This window comes from Bactrocera dorsalis, chromosome 1 (assembly GCF_023373825.1).
Source record: "Bactrocera dorsalis isolate Fly_Bdor chromosome 1, ASM2337382v1, whole genome shotgun sequence".
NCBI lineage: Eukaryota > Metazoa > Arthropoda > Insecta > Diptera > Tephritidae > Bactrocera > Bactrocera dorsalis.
In genome coordinates this window covers 26,831,902-26,844,762 of record NC_064303.1, presented here as the reverse complement: position 1 = coordinate 26,844,762, position 12,861 = coordinate 26,831,902, and the positions used below count along the sequence as shown (strand labels likewise).

The following is a 12,861-nucleotide window of genomic DNA, read 5'->3' as shown; positions in this document are numbered from 1 at the left end:
TTAGAGAAAACAACAATGTGATGTGGTTTGTGAGCTGGTGGAATCATCGGTCTATATTTCTTCAAGAATGATGCCGGTGAGAACGTAACTGTCAATAGCGACCGTTATCGCGCTATGGTAACCGACTATTTGATGCCTGAAATAGAAGTAGAACCTCGTGATCTCGGTCACATTTGGTTTCAACAAGACGTCACCACTCAATCAATAGATTTTGGGCCAGTCGATTGACCGCAAGATCGTGATGACACACAGTTAAATTTTTTCCTGTGAGAATATGTGAAGTCTAAAGTCTACGCGGACAATCCCGCTTCGATTTAGGTCTTGGATCAAAATATCACGGGTGTCATTCAGCAGTTACCAGTCAAAATGCTCAAACGAGTCATCGAAAATTGGGCTGAACGGATGGATCACATCTGAAACGGAGCCGCAGACAACATTTGAAAGAGATAAATACCAGAGAATGTTCTTTCGAACGATAATATATATCCCATTAGATTCGAAATGGATCACCCTGTAGAATCTCTTATGTTCACTTTGGTTGTTAAAAACTTCGTGACTAACTTAAGTCAGTCAGTTTTTTGCTTTTTCCATGATAGAATATTAGACTTACAAGTAGCCTCAAATAGTCCACTGAGACCTTCTCACACTCAAATTTCGTCTATTTAAAAGAATAAGTTTTCAAACCATATGCGGTAATACATATTTGTTAAAGACTTCTGGTTAGCATTTTGAGCTCTGTTAACATTTTGTGAATGCACTTACATGACTGTACATACATATGTATATATGTATGTGCAACTAACACTGATCTACAAAGTGCAACTGCTTGAGTAAGTAAATATTACAATGTCTAACCTATTTAAGCCGTTTTAAAATGCTTGAAATAAACCTTCAACTCGGCGGCGGGTACAAGGGTTCACAGTGAACAATCACTTCCGCAGCTCTGGTAAGTTGATTCTCCCACGATTTCATCACACAAAATACTAAATACCGCATAGTTATATGCTCTTATTACTATTTCTTTATTACCTTTGGTTCTATTTCAGCAAGGATACTCGTATGAACGTGATTCTTACTGCGGCAGTTCTGCAACATTTTGTAAAAATTGTGCCAATGCCAAATGCCAAACTGCAAGATTACAAATGCTTGCATTCTTATGCTATAATCATGCTAATATGTGTTTTGGTGCATATGTTGCTGGGAATAAACGCACTTCCAAATGTATATATGTAAAAAGAGATGGTTAAGCTAGAATACTTTTGGAAATCTAAGCTTATAACCTAGTTTTGAATAGGATTGTTATTAAACAAAGTAAGGATAAATAAAAAATGGTAAAATGTGTCTCCGAATTAGAATAGATGTGGAGTCACATCTGAAAAGAAAGAAGCTTCGATGGATCCACTCATACATATTCGGTTTAAGGGTTTGCTGAAGTCTAATTGCAATGTCTGCTTACCAACAATGCGGCTGCGAGCAGCTCGCCATATAAATGTGTATAAAATCTTATACTATTCCAGCGAGGTTATGCGCTAGGTTGAAGCCCGCCACAAACGAATCCCAATAGGAAAAAAACAACAGCCTGAAAGACACCTCTTTTGAAGACGGCCCCAGCACATTGGACCGTAGAGAGAAAGAAGACAGCCTACCTCGTAATGCTACGATCGGCCGCAACACGAGCAGGGTGGGATAGATATCGAGAGCTATTCAAATACGGACCGAAGCTATTCAAATACGGATAAGGTGAATGTATCAGCTTATTTGCAAAATATGGATTATTGTAATTACTATTCGAACTTCATTATAGTCGGGCAATGTTCAGCGAATCTGGAGACCACAGCTGCGCGGGCTAGGCCATGTTATCCGTATTGATGAATACATTCCTGGTTTGATGGTTTTAGATTCAGTACCCACCAGTGGAAGCAGAGAAGGAGGAAGACCTCCACTCCGTTGAAGGGACCAGGGGGAGAAGGACCTGGCTTCGCTTGGAATCCCCAGTTGGCGTCAAATAACGAAAAGAAGAAACGACTTGTTAACTCGGCTATAACCTCGTAAGCGGTGTCTGTGCCAATAAAGAAGAAAAGCCCCTCAGTTTTTAAGATATCGATCCATTCGTCCTTTTCACCGGCGGTAACGCTCGGACCACTACAACATATAGCGTAAATTGAAAGCTTTTGAAGAAATATTTTCAAGACATTTGGAATGGCTTATTGCCTAAACCATTCGAACTGAACGATCGAGTTCTAGTTCTTCAAAGAACTTATAATCTTATTAAAGGTATTGCTGAAATTTGGATAAATAATTTCATTTGATGAAACTGAACAAACCTCTTATTTTTGTCATTCAGAAGTTTCTCGGTTTTCTTTATTTTGGCCACCCAAAACTTTGTTACTTTCCATCTAAGATATATGTATGTACTGCATTCTTATAAAATTTCTACTATATGCAGCTTTAGAAAACTCTGTGTTTTAATGCAGCAGTACCAATTTTGGCGGCAGTCAGTTGCCGTATTCAAACTATGGTCAGAAATAACAAACAAGCACCGCAACAACGCTAGTCGTCCCATAAGAGGTAACGTCAGCATTACGCAAACATAACAACTCCCGCGTAATTGCAAGTGTGTATATAGATATATATACATTGAGTATATATACATATGTGTGTGTACATGTGAGGATATATAACCACAAAGAGCGCAGCACCTAATTGCATCCTTGCACGTTTCGAGGCGGCCAACCGAACGACCAAACGACATGTGAGGCAAACTCACATTTCTCGCTGGTAATTTGAATTTTTGGCTCGTCAACTGCAGCAGTGCAGCAACAAAAACCGCATGCTGTACACAAAACAACAACTAAAAAGCAAAAAAAAACAGAAAACCGGAATGCAATTTGAACGAAAAGCAGTGAAAAGGACGCACGGACAACGCTTAATATACATAAATATGTACGCCTACTGTCAACTCCCGCACACTTGACCACCATCACCGCTGCTGCTATCACATCGGTTCAAATTTGTTGGGCTTGTTTGCAGCAAGCAAGAAAGCAGATAAGAGTGCAAAAAACGTTCAATACTAGCGTTGATAATATCATATACACGAGCGGGATCCGATAAGTTTTAAATTTCGATAGCCGAATTACCGTAAGAGAAATTTAGTACCGATTCAGTCTAATCGGACTCCGTGTTTGTTTTAACCGAATTTAGAGTATGTCGCGGCTGTTGCGTGATGAAAGGAAACGTGGTATTTTCTCGGCAAATGTGCGCCGAAGAAGGTATATTGCCCTATAATGAATGTCAACCATTTCTAAGATTCATTATGTATAGTATGTATAAATCGTCTAGGGTAAGCCCTGCGCCATATTTGGTCAATAAGGTGGACTTCGTTTTGTTTCCATATTTAAATAAAAATATTAGTAGTTGAAGAATCATTGGGCCAAACGTATCGAGATAAAATTGTTATATTTTGAAAAATAAATTTCCATTTTTCAAATTGTAGACTATGTACGAACTAAACGGACCGCCCTCGTGAGTGTCTGTGGGCGCTGGTTCAGAACATGAGCAGAGTAAAAGGTTCTGCCTTTATTCTGGCTATAACACCCCAAGCGGAGTGTTCGGTGTGTTCTCCTCAACATGGCTATCCTTCATAAAACTCTCTCTACACAATTCCGCTGTTTTTACTGCCCAGGCGTATGCAGTAGGCATGAATTTGATGGTAAAGTAGAGTTTCGTGCGGTATTCTTCAACAAATACGATCAATGCCTTCCACATAGCCTCAGCAGCGATGCATTAGTTGTTTTTTACAATTATTATTTTTTTTTCAATACAAATTCAAAGTACTGACATTATAAAGCACACAAAAACTGAAGAAACAGACAAGCAAAAGAAGTGTGTATTGTGGTAAGTCGCAGGAAATTTTTCCAGCTGTTGTGGTCCTAATATTGTGCATCCAAAGCATCGAAAAACTTAAACGATTGATAGATAGGTATCATTTGAATTTTTTTAGAATTCGCATTTATTACTTCTCATTTTTAAATCAATTATGGACAACAGTGTAACACAGTAAAGCAATAATGCTTTCCCAATTTTGATTACCCTATATACAGTAGCGGACAAAAAACGGGACACTTCGTTTTAGTGACTGTAAATGTTTCCGAAGTAAGCGGAGTGACATTCAGAACCGATTCAAAACAGCTGCTGACATAAGAAACGAAGTTCAAGATCTGAATGATAACAAAATCAGTTCGCCCAATGTTTGACGGCGCCTTCAAGAAGCCGGGAAAACCGCCCGTCGAACTGCCAAAAAGCCATTATTGACAAAATATAAATGCGACAAAAACAAATGGATAAACTGCACAAAGCCCGGATCAAAGAAAATTGGATTTTTAGGTTAATCAAAAATTCAACTCTTCGGTTCAGATGGAATAATAGTGTCTTCCAATTTTGAACACCTCAATAATAAGGTGTCAGATGTACCGTAGATAGGGATAGTCGATGCCTTTGCTATAATGGTGTTGAAAACTTGGCCTTGGTTGATGGAAATGTCAACGGAATTAATTACCAACAGCTTTTACAAAAAAACTTGGTCTCTTCCTTCTTTTGGAACATTGCTAACGCAAGAGGCCTGCCTAGTTTAGATTAACTACTATCCGGGAGTCCATTTATTACTCTTAGAATTGAGTACCAGTTGTATCGAATTTAAAAGTCCCTACTTCAATAAAAATAAGTCTAAGTCGCTCATAAGCAATCCCTTTCGACCACATACGTTTTTAGACGGTCTACAGTGAATTTTCTTAGAAACCCCAGTTAAATTTTTCTGGTTTTTCAAGAATCTTTGAGGGCAAAAGATGGAGATCGCATGTAAGGTGGGTCAAATTCTGAATTGTATTAATGCAATCACGCATAATATTGGCTTCGTCGGCTAAGCTAGAGTTGACGGTAAGGAAAGTTAGGCTAAAAGGAAGTGATTGCCCACCAGTAGCTTGCTTTGGCCAATGGAAGAAGACTGTTGTTTCCTCTATATGGCAAATTATTTTGCTGGTGAACAACTTTTTTCAAGAAAAACTTGTGAAAAATTACTTTCCTGCTTTTTGTCCGTACGGATAAGGGAACTTTCAGATATACTTCTTCTTCCTTTTTCCCTAATATCAAACATAGCTCTTTAAAAACGCAAATAAACGCATGCAAAATATCCACAATACACAAAACCGAATTTGCACTAATAAATATTGGTGGCAGGAAATTCTGCCAAACCAAATTGTGGTACAGCCCTTGTAGTTACTGCTTGATATGAGAAGAACAAAATACAGGCAAGTTTGTATCCAAATGAGTGTAGTCAACATGAGGGTGTATGAGTGTTTTTCTACATTTGAGCCCACTGGACAGTAAAACCATTCGACAAGATACTGGAACTGGAGTTGGGGTTATGCGAAATAAAAAAATAAAAACACGGAGAGAAAGATAGTTGCCACACAACAACAGCAGCAAAGTGTATTACAGCAAACAATAGTATGTAAGTGTGTGTGTGTGTATAGATTGTATGAGAAATTTCGAAGCTGTCAACTTTGCAATTTTCATTTTCACTTATCGACTGATTGAAGTGTTGCATGAAAGATTCTCAGCGTGTGTTTGTGTGGGTTGTTAGGATTCACTTTGACGCAAGTCGCCTACGTCTGGGCATAATTTTTCTGTTTTTCCCACCTATGCTGGCTGAACTTTCAGTTTCACATTTACCGTTATCAGCCCATAGCGTTCCCGCTGCCAGGTTTTAGGCATACAAATTGCATGTCGCGTATACGCAGTGGCAGTCTATCTTTATCACGATATGTGGGTGTATAAAGGGCTGGGAATGTATGTGAATGTATTTTTAAATGAAAGCGTAAGTACGTAAAATGCCCAGAAATATCAGTAAAATCTGTGTAATTTACAAGGTTCTGATTACCGGTTTGAAATAACTGTAGAGTTGTTTATTTGATTGCTCGTGATGTATGCTGCGAAAGAATGGAGTCATTTTCACACAAGTGAGGAAAGTTCTTTGATCGCCATTCACTTGGGAGTGGCCAGAAACGATTCTTTTACATATGGTTCAAGCAGCTCACGACTTCCGGTCTTTGACCAAGTATCCTTTGGGTAGCCAAAAAACATCTGAAGAAGGGCAAAAGTGAAATGGAGAAACATCTCTTACCAGGGTTGTGCGATGCTTTTGAAACAAAGAAAAGAGCTTCGAACGAGAGATCCCTTTTTGTTGACGACGACGGTAAACGTATTAAAGATTACGAATTAATATTGGTTGATGTCCTTGTAACAGTAAATGCTGATATCTTCGCCGTCCAAAAAATGCGATAGACGAGACAAAGGCTGAGGTGAGTAGGTCCTTGGGGCTTTTACTACAGTGGCCATGCAAAGTAGCGCAAATTCGGTGTGAGATTCGTGGTGGAAGAGAGACTTCTTCGCCGCGTTATGGCATTCACCCTGGTGAATTAGTGTCTAGCCACACTCCGCCTCAAAGCGAAGTTCTCCAAAATATCGCTGATTTGAAGGACAATGAGATCAAAGATGTTTTCTATGAACGCACCTATGAGAGCTACCCCGTCACTTTGTGGAAATCGTGCTTGGTGACTTTAACGTCAGGGTGGGCAAAAAGGTATCTTAGCCACAGTGGTCGAGAAATTCAGGCTCCACGAGGAAACGCCCCCAAATGGGTTGAGTCTGATCGACTTCGCCGGAGACCGAAATATGGTTATCTGTGTCGCTGCGGAGAGAAAAAAAATTGCCTACCTCGCAGCGTTACAATCGAACACACCACAAGCGGGATGTGATGGATACCGAGAGTTGAAGAAGGAAGCGAGACGCATTTGAAGACAGACAGAGAAAGAGGCCGAAATGCATGAGTATGAAGAGCTTGACAAGCTGGCCGAAAGGGGAAATGCTCGAAAATTCTACGAAAAAATTCAGCGACTAACAGAAGGTTTTAAGACCGGAGCATACTCTTGTAAAACCCAAGAAAATGTTCTAGTAACTTATGTCTAGAGCATACTTAATTTATGGAGGGAATACTTCTTCAGCTTGCTGAATGGCAGTGAAAGCATAACGCCAAGAGAAAGCGAACTCGATTCCCCAATAATTGTACTGTGTTGTCTTGGAAAAGACCTGTGAAAAGAGAATCGGCCCACGACTCAAAATCCAACGTAGAATAACTCTTACTCACAGGTGGGTCAAACCAAGTCAACGGTCTATGAAAATTTTGATAAATCTCCGATTTTGAAAATTAGCAATTTTTAAAAATTAAAATTATTTTCTAATAAACTATTGGAGATAAATCGATGAAATTTTGTGAAGAGAAATGTAAGTGCTATATTAAATATAAATATTTTTTCATGATCCATTTGTTTAAATAATAATAATATTTAACATAATTTTTTGTAAAAAAACAATTAAAATTTTTTACGTGTTCTTCACACTAAAGAAATTGAAAAGTATGTAACACAACACGGAAAATATTAACCTTTAACAATCTGCAAAAAAATGTTTGTTCATTCATACCATTGCAAAGATATTGAATTTTTTGTCCCCCTACCGCTCTTAAAGTAAAGTCTTCTTTTCGTTGAAAAAAAAAACTATATAAGTCACTCATTATTCCCGTCCTGTTATATGATGCAGAGGCATGGACTATGACAACAACTGATGAGTCTACGTTGCGAGCTTTCGAAAGAAAAATTCTGCGAAAGATGTATGGTCCTTTGCGCGTTGGCTACGGCGAATATCGCATTCGATGGAAAGATAAGCTGTATGAGATATACGACGACATTGCATAGTTCAGCGATTTAAGAGCGAGCGGCTGCGCTAGTTAGGTCATGTCGAACGTATGGACAAAAGCACTCCAGCTCTGAAAATATTCTAAGAGCGGAGCAGAGCGCAAGCTAGATTTTGATGCTTTGTAACGGGTGATTTTTTTGAGGTTAGGATTTTCATGCATTAGTATTTGACAGATCACGTGGGATTTCAGACATGGTGTCAAAGAGAAAGATGCTCAGTATGCTTTGACATTTCATCATGAATAGACTTACTAACGGGCAACGCTTGCAAATCATTGAATTTTATTACCAAAATCAGTGTTCGGTTTTTTTTTTTTTTTTCGGACAAATTTTGTTCAGCGATGAGGCTCATTTCTGGTTGAATGGCTACGTAAATAAGCAAAATTGCCGCATTTGGGGTGAAGAGCAACCAGAAGCCGTTCAAGAACTGCCCATGCATCCCGAAAAATGCACTGTTTGGTGTGGTTTGTACGCTGGTGGAATCATTGGAGCGTATTTTTTCAAAGATGCTGTTGGACGCAACGTTACGGTGAATGGCGATCGCTATCGTTCGATGCTAACAAACTTTTTGTTGCCAAAAATGGAAGAACTGAACTTGGTTGACATGTGGTTTCAACAAGATGGCGCTACATGCCACACAGCTCGCGATTCTATGGCCATTTTGAGGGAAAACTTCGGACAACAATTCATCTCAAGAAATGGACCCGTAAGTTGGCCACCAAGATCATGCGATTTAACGCCTTTAGACTATTTTTTGTGGGGCTACGTCAAGTCTAAAGTCTACAGAAATAAGCCAGCAACTATTCCAGCTTTGGAAGACAACATTTCCGAAGAAATTCGGGCTATTCCGGCCGAAATGCTCGAAAAAGTTGCCCAAAATTGACTTTCCGAATGGACCACCTAAGACGCAGCCGCGGTCAACATTTAAATGAAATTATCTTCAAAAAGTAAATGTCATGAACCAATCTAACGTTTCAAATAAAGAACCGATGAGATTTTGCAAATTTTATGCGTTTTTTTTTTTAAAAAAGTTATCAAGCTCTTAAAAAATCACCCTTTATTTATGAACAACACTGACCTCTATAAACCCAAAGAAAGGAAAAAACAAAAAACATGTAGGGAAAGGCTAAGTTCGGGTGTAGCCAAACGTTTCATACTTTTATTACTTTCAAGGATCAAAGCCTGTAAAAACCTTTATATCAAACAAGAACAATTATCACTCTGATTTCAGCCATTTAAAGCAAAAGAATGCAAGGTTTTTAGAAAGAGAATATTTTATTTATGATTTTAGTAACAATATCTAATATGTATTAATTATTTTTTGTTAGATATTTAGGCAGAATTTATAACTCGATTTATAACACTATTTGTGCGAAATTTTATTCTGACATTTTCATTTATTTTGGAAATATGTAGACTGTCATCCGCTTTCACTCATTTTTAAAGCATCTTGTGTGAATATTTAAATAATCGCACACATAAAAATTTGGTTAAAATTGGACAAGTAAACCCTGCGATTTTGGATTCTATCCAAAGATTGGCGTTTTCATTATCAATAACTAGAAACTCAAATAAAACCCGTTCTTACCACCATTGCTATTGTGTTCTTTAAGATGACTTTAACAATTGGCGTTCGGCAAATATGCGGACGTGAAAATATTTAAAAGTGCAATCTTTTTGAATATTTCTGCACGCGATATTAATTATTAAGAATAATAAAAAAAGAGCAGAATTAAACTTATTCAAAAAAGGAAGGGAAAAAGTTTCATACTAAAAAAGGGTGCTAAAAACGATAAGCTGTTTGAGGTTGGACGATAGCTTTTATAGTTGATGTTTTTAAGTGGCGCATGCCAAATTGTTGTTGGTAAATGTAAATGTAATGGAAATTGATAATAATGCAAAGCTTTTAAACCTAAAATTCAGAAGTTCATGTATGTGTAATAACGTGTTTGCAAACAGTGGAGAGCGCGTTGTTACGGTACTTCAGAGATACCAGCAACAATCTTTTTAATTGACCTGTAAAAATTTGCCACAAATAACCTGCTATTGCCACGGAAATTACAGTATTCGGAAATCCATGGCAAGCATTAATGATAATTGTTGCACTTATCATTAATGCCTGCCATGGGGTGGAATGGTTCCAAGTGAGAGAACAAAGAAACTCAAAGATTAAAAAATACGCACACACATATGGCAGTGGCATGGTGGCAGTGTTAAGGACTCCCGTACAGCAGACAACATCAAAGGCATTGCCAATGCCACATTGTTGTCCCCACTACAGTAGCAAAAACAGTAATAGTGGAGCATTGACCACCCGGTGCTTGTTGTGACATCGTAGTCGACGTTCCTAGAGTAGTTGTTGTGCGAAATAAAATGTGAAACTGCTACATTGTCTGACCGCCCGGTAATCTTCCTGACCAACAACACCATTTTCGCAGTATTTGTCTTCTTGCCGACTGCGCCAGCCTGTCTCACTGTTATATTTGACGACACTCACTCGATTTCACCCGACAAACGACAGTCTGTACTTTCGGTGCCATATCGAAAAAATTCAGGCCAGCCGGCAATGGCGGAAGTTTGATTCAAGTGGTTATTGATTGAATTTGTTCGAAACTGACTCTGGCCGCCCGCCAGAACTCTGAGCACTTCCTTCAGGTGACCCGTAAGTAATTGTTGCTTTTATTGTCATTTTGTTGCTACTGCTTTGTGTTTGAATTTTTATGTTGGTAGCAGTTGTTTCGCTTTTTGTACATGTACAGTAAATACCATGCATTGTTCGGTCTGCGGCTCATGTATCCGGTTTTGTGTTAGTGCTTGGGCCAGCCAAAGACTTTTCGAAGTTTTTAAATTTCGTTATAATTATTTTTTTTTGCATTAAAGGGTGCACAGACTTTAAGTTAACAACAAATTTACATTTTTTGTAAGCGAAATATATTCCTTCCACTGTTACGTATACATGCTTACTTATTTCTATATTCGTGTTTTTTTGTAAATTCAATTGCAGAATATCGATTTTGTATGCAAAACTTTTTAAACTTGCTTCGATAGATAAAACAGTAGTTACTATTCTAGTAGATTGGCTTTGTTTCTTAAGATTGCTTGTGATCGCTGGAATTTTTACGAGTGACCGGAATCAGAGATAAATATATATTTTGCGTATTTATGTATAACTAAGGTTAGTTAAGTTTTGATGGCAGTAGTCGTTTGTAAAGCCCTATAAACAGATCTCCGATCTTATAAGTCAACAAAGCGCCCTGTGCCAATACATCATTTGCTCAGGTGTTTAGTATTTAATTTCTATTCTAATTAGCTCATTGGGATATCAGAGTGTTAGTTTCCAAGCGGTTATGCCCTTGCTAACGAAAACGGTGTACAAACAACAAGGAAGTGTTGAGATATTTTTACCTCGCTGTGTAGAACTTGTGCAGATTGCGTCAGGTAAGGCCCTGTAGAATGGATGCCGCTAGGATAATGACGATTTAGAATCCCACAACTATTGAGATCGATCTTGGGCCAAAGAATCTTATGACTGCATCTGAACCAATGGTACTCCAGCCCTGAGCAAGTTCTCGTGAAGTCCAACTATACAGTAATCTCACGCACGAGACGACGGGAGCCCCGACCCGTTTCCATTTTACCGATAGTGGGTCCACTGTTGCCTGACACGCATACCAGTAATAGTCTCATAACAAAGTGACTCGGCTAGTGAGAGCAAGGTTAGTATCGCCGTGCTACGATCAGTGATTTATTCTATGTAATATCTAGAACACCTCCACCGATCCAATTAGTTACAATATCCTTCCTTTGACTATAAGTGGTACATCGCTCTTTAAATTGGCCTTGGCAACCAAGATACATAGAAAAGAACGTAAAATAACTGAGGTTTTATTACTTTCAGACTAAGCTTGTTAAGAAAAGTACATTTACGAAAGCTCTCCTAACCTAATCACGCAAACTCATCCAAGGATCTTCCATCTAAATAAAGTATTTGAAAATAACAATAAAGGTAAGACGAAATAATAGATGCCTGTGTACTCCATAGTAAGACAACATATTTTTTATTCAAGAGCTGATAACTCTAAACTCTAGTTGTCTCGTGAAATCCGATTGTGCCTTGTGGCTTTCGTCAATTTTTTCTAAAAAATATTTACTCAGTGTTCAATAATCAATAGTTAAGTCAGGTTAATGATTTTATTTACTATACACACCGGTGAAACAGTCAGTTCATAAACCTTTATTTAGTTCATAGTGCTAATAATAAAAAATTGTAAAACGGAAATAGAGAACGAAAACAGATATAAGAGTTTAAAATAAAGTAAGTTTTGCATACAAGTTTTGCACGCCTAACTGTAACGGCTACATAAGTTTGAGACAGAATAAATCTTACATTTGATATCGGGGTGATGGGATTATTGTCCTTGTCCAACCATTCGACATTCGGCTTTGGATTATCATGCGCTGTGAAATCAGCAGTGAGTTCGATGCGCGATGGCGACTCATGCGAAAATTTAGGTTCTTGAGTTTCAAAGTAGTTTGAAGCATCTGAAAGAACCAACAAAAAAATAAATAAAGCAAAGGAGTGAATATATATGAAGCACTAGGTTACATGTCAATTTGTCGCTTTGTTGATGTGTGCATTTACAGTTATAAGATGGCTAATTACAGATAAAATTCATAGCATTAAAAGATTTAATTTCCGTTGTACGAGAAAGTAACGTTAAGTGCGATGATTGCTGATACTAACAGTAGATAAGCAAAGAAGCAGTCCAAGCCGGACAGCTGCTCCAATCCCCACCAGTAATAATGCAGCTAAATGCTTAGAAACCAGAATGCAATCATGCCTAAGCCACCTAACCATCTTTCACAAATATGTTTTCCTTTTACACATTTTCCCCTTCGCTTCTTTCAACTGTTTGCTTAAAACCCTTTTAGATGCTTTGGTTAACTGCCGCTTGGGTTTCAAATATTAGCAGCAGCGCCGCTCACAATGTCTCAGTTTGTTTTCCCTCTTTAGAAAATCTACCTTACCAGCAGCCCACTTTCGCCGCGTTCT

General features: G+C 38.2%; 1 protein-coding gene across 5 annotated transcripts in view; it reads right to left on the bottom strand.

The window, feature by feature from the left end:
* Nucleotides 1–12,654, bottom strand: part of LOC125775965 (Down syndrome cell adhesion molecule-like protein Dscam2) — a 45,479-nt gene extending 32,825 nt beyond the window's left edge. For all 5 annotated transcript variants that reach the window (XR_007421443.1, XR_007421446.1, XR_007421445.1 and 2 more), the window contains exon 1: nucleotides 12,196–12,654. The gene's annotated coding sequence lies outside the window, so the exon portion shown is untranslated. The remainder of the gene's footprint in view (nucleotides 1–12,195) is intronic.
* Between the last annotated feature and the right edge of the window lie 207 nt (nucleotides 12,655–12,861).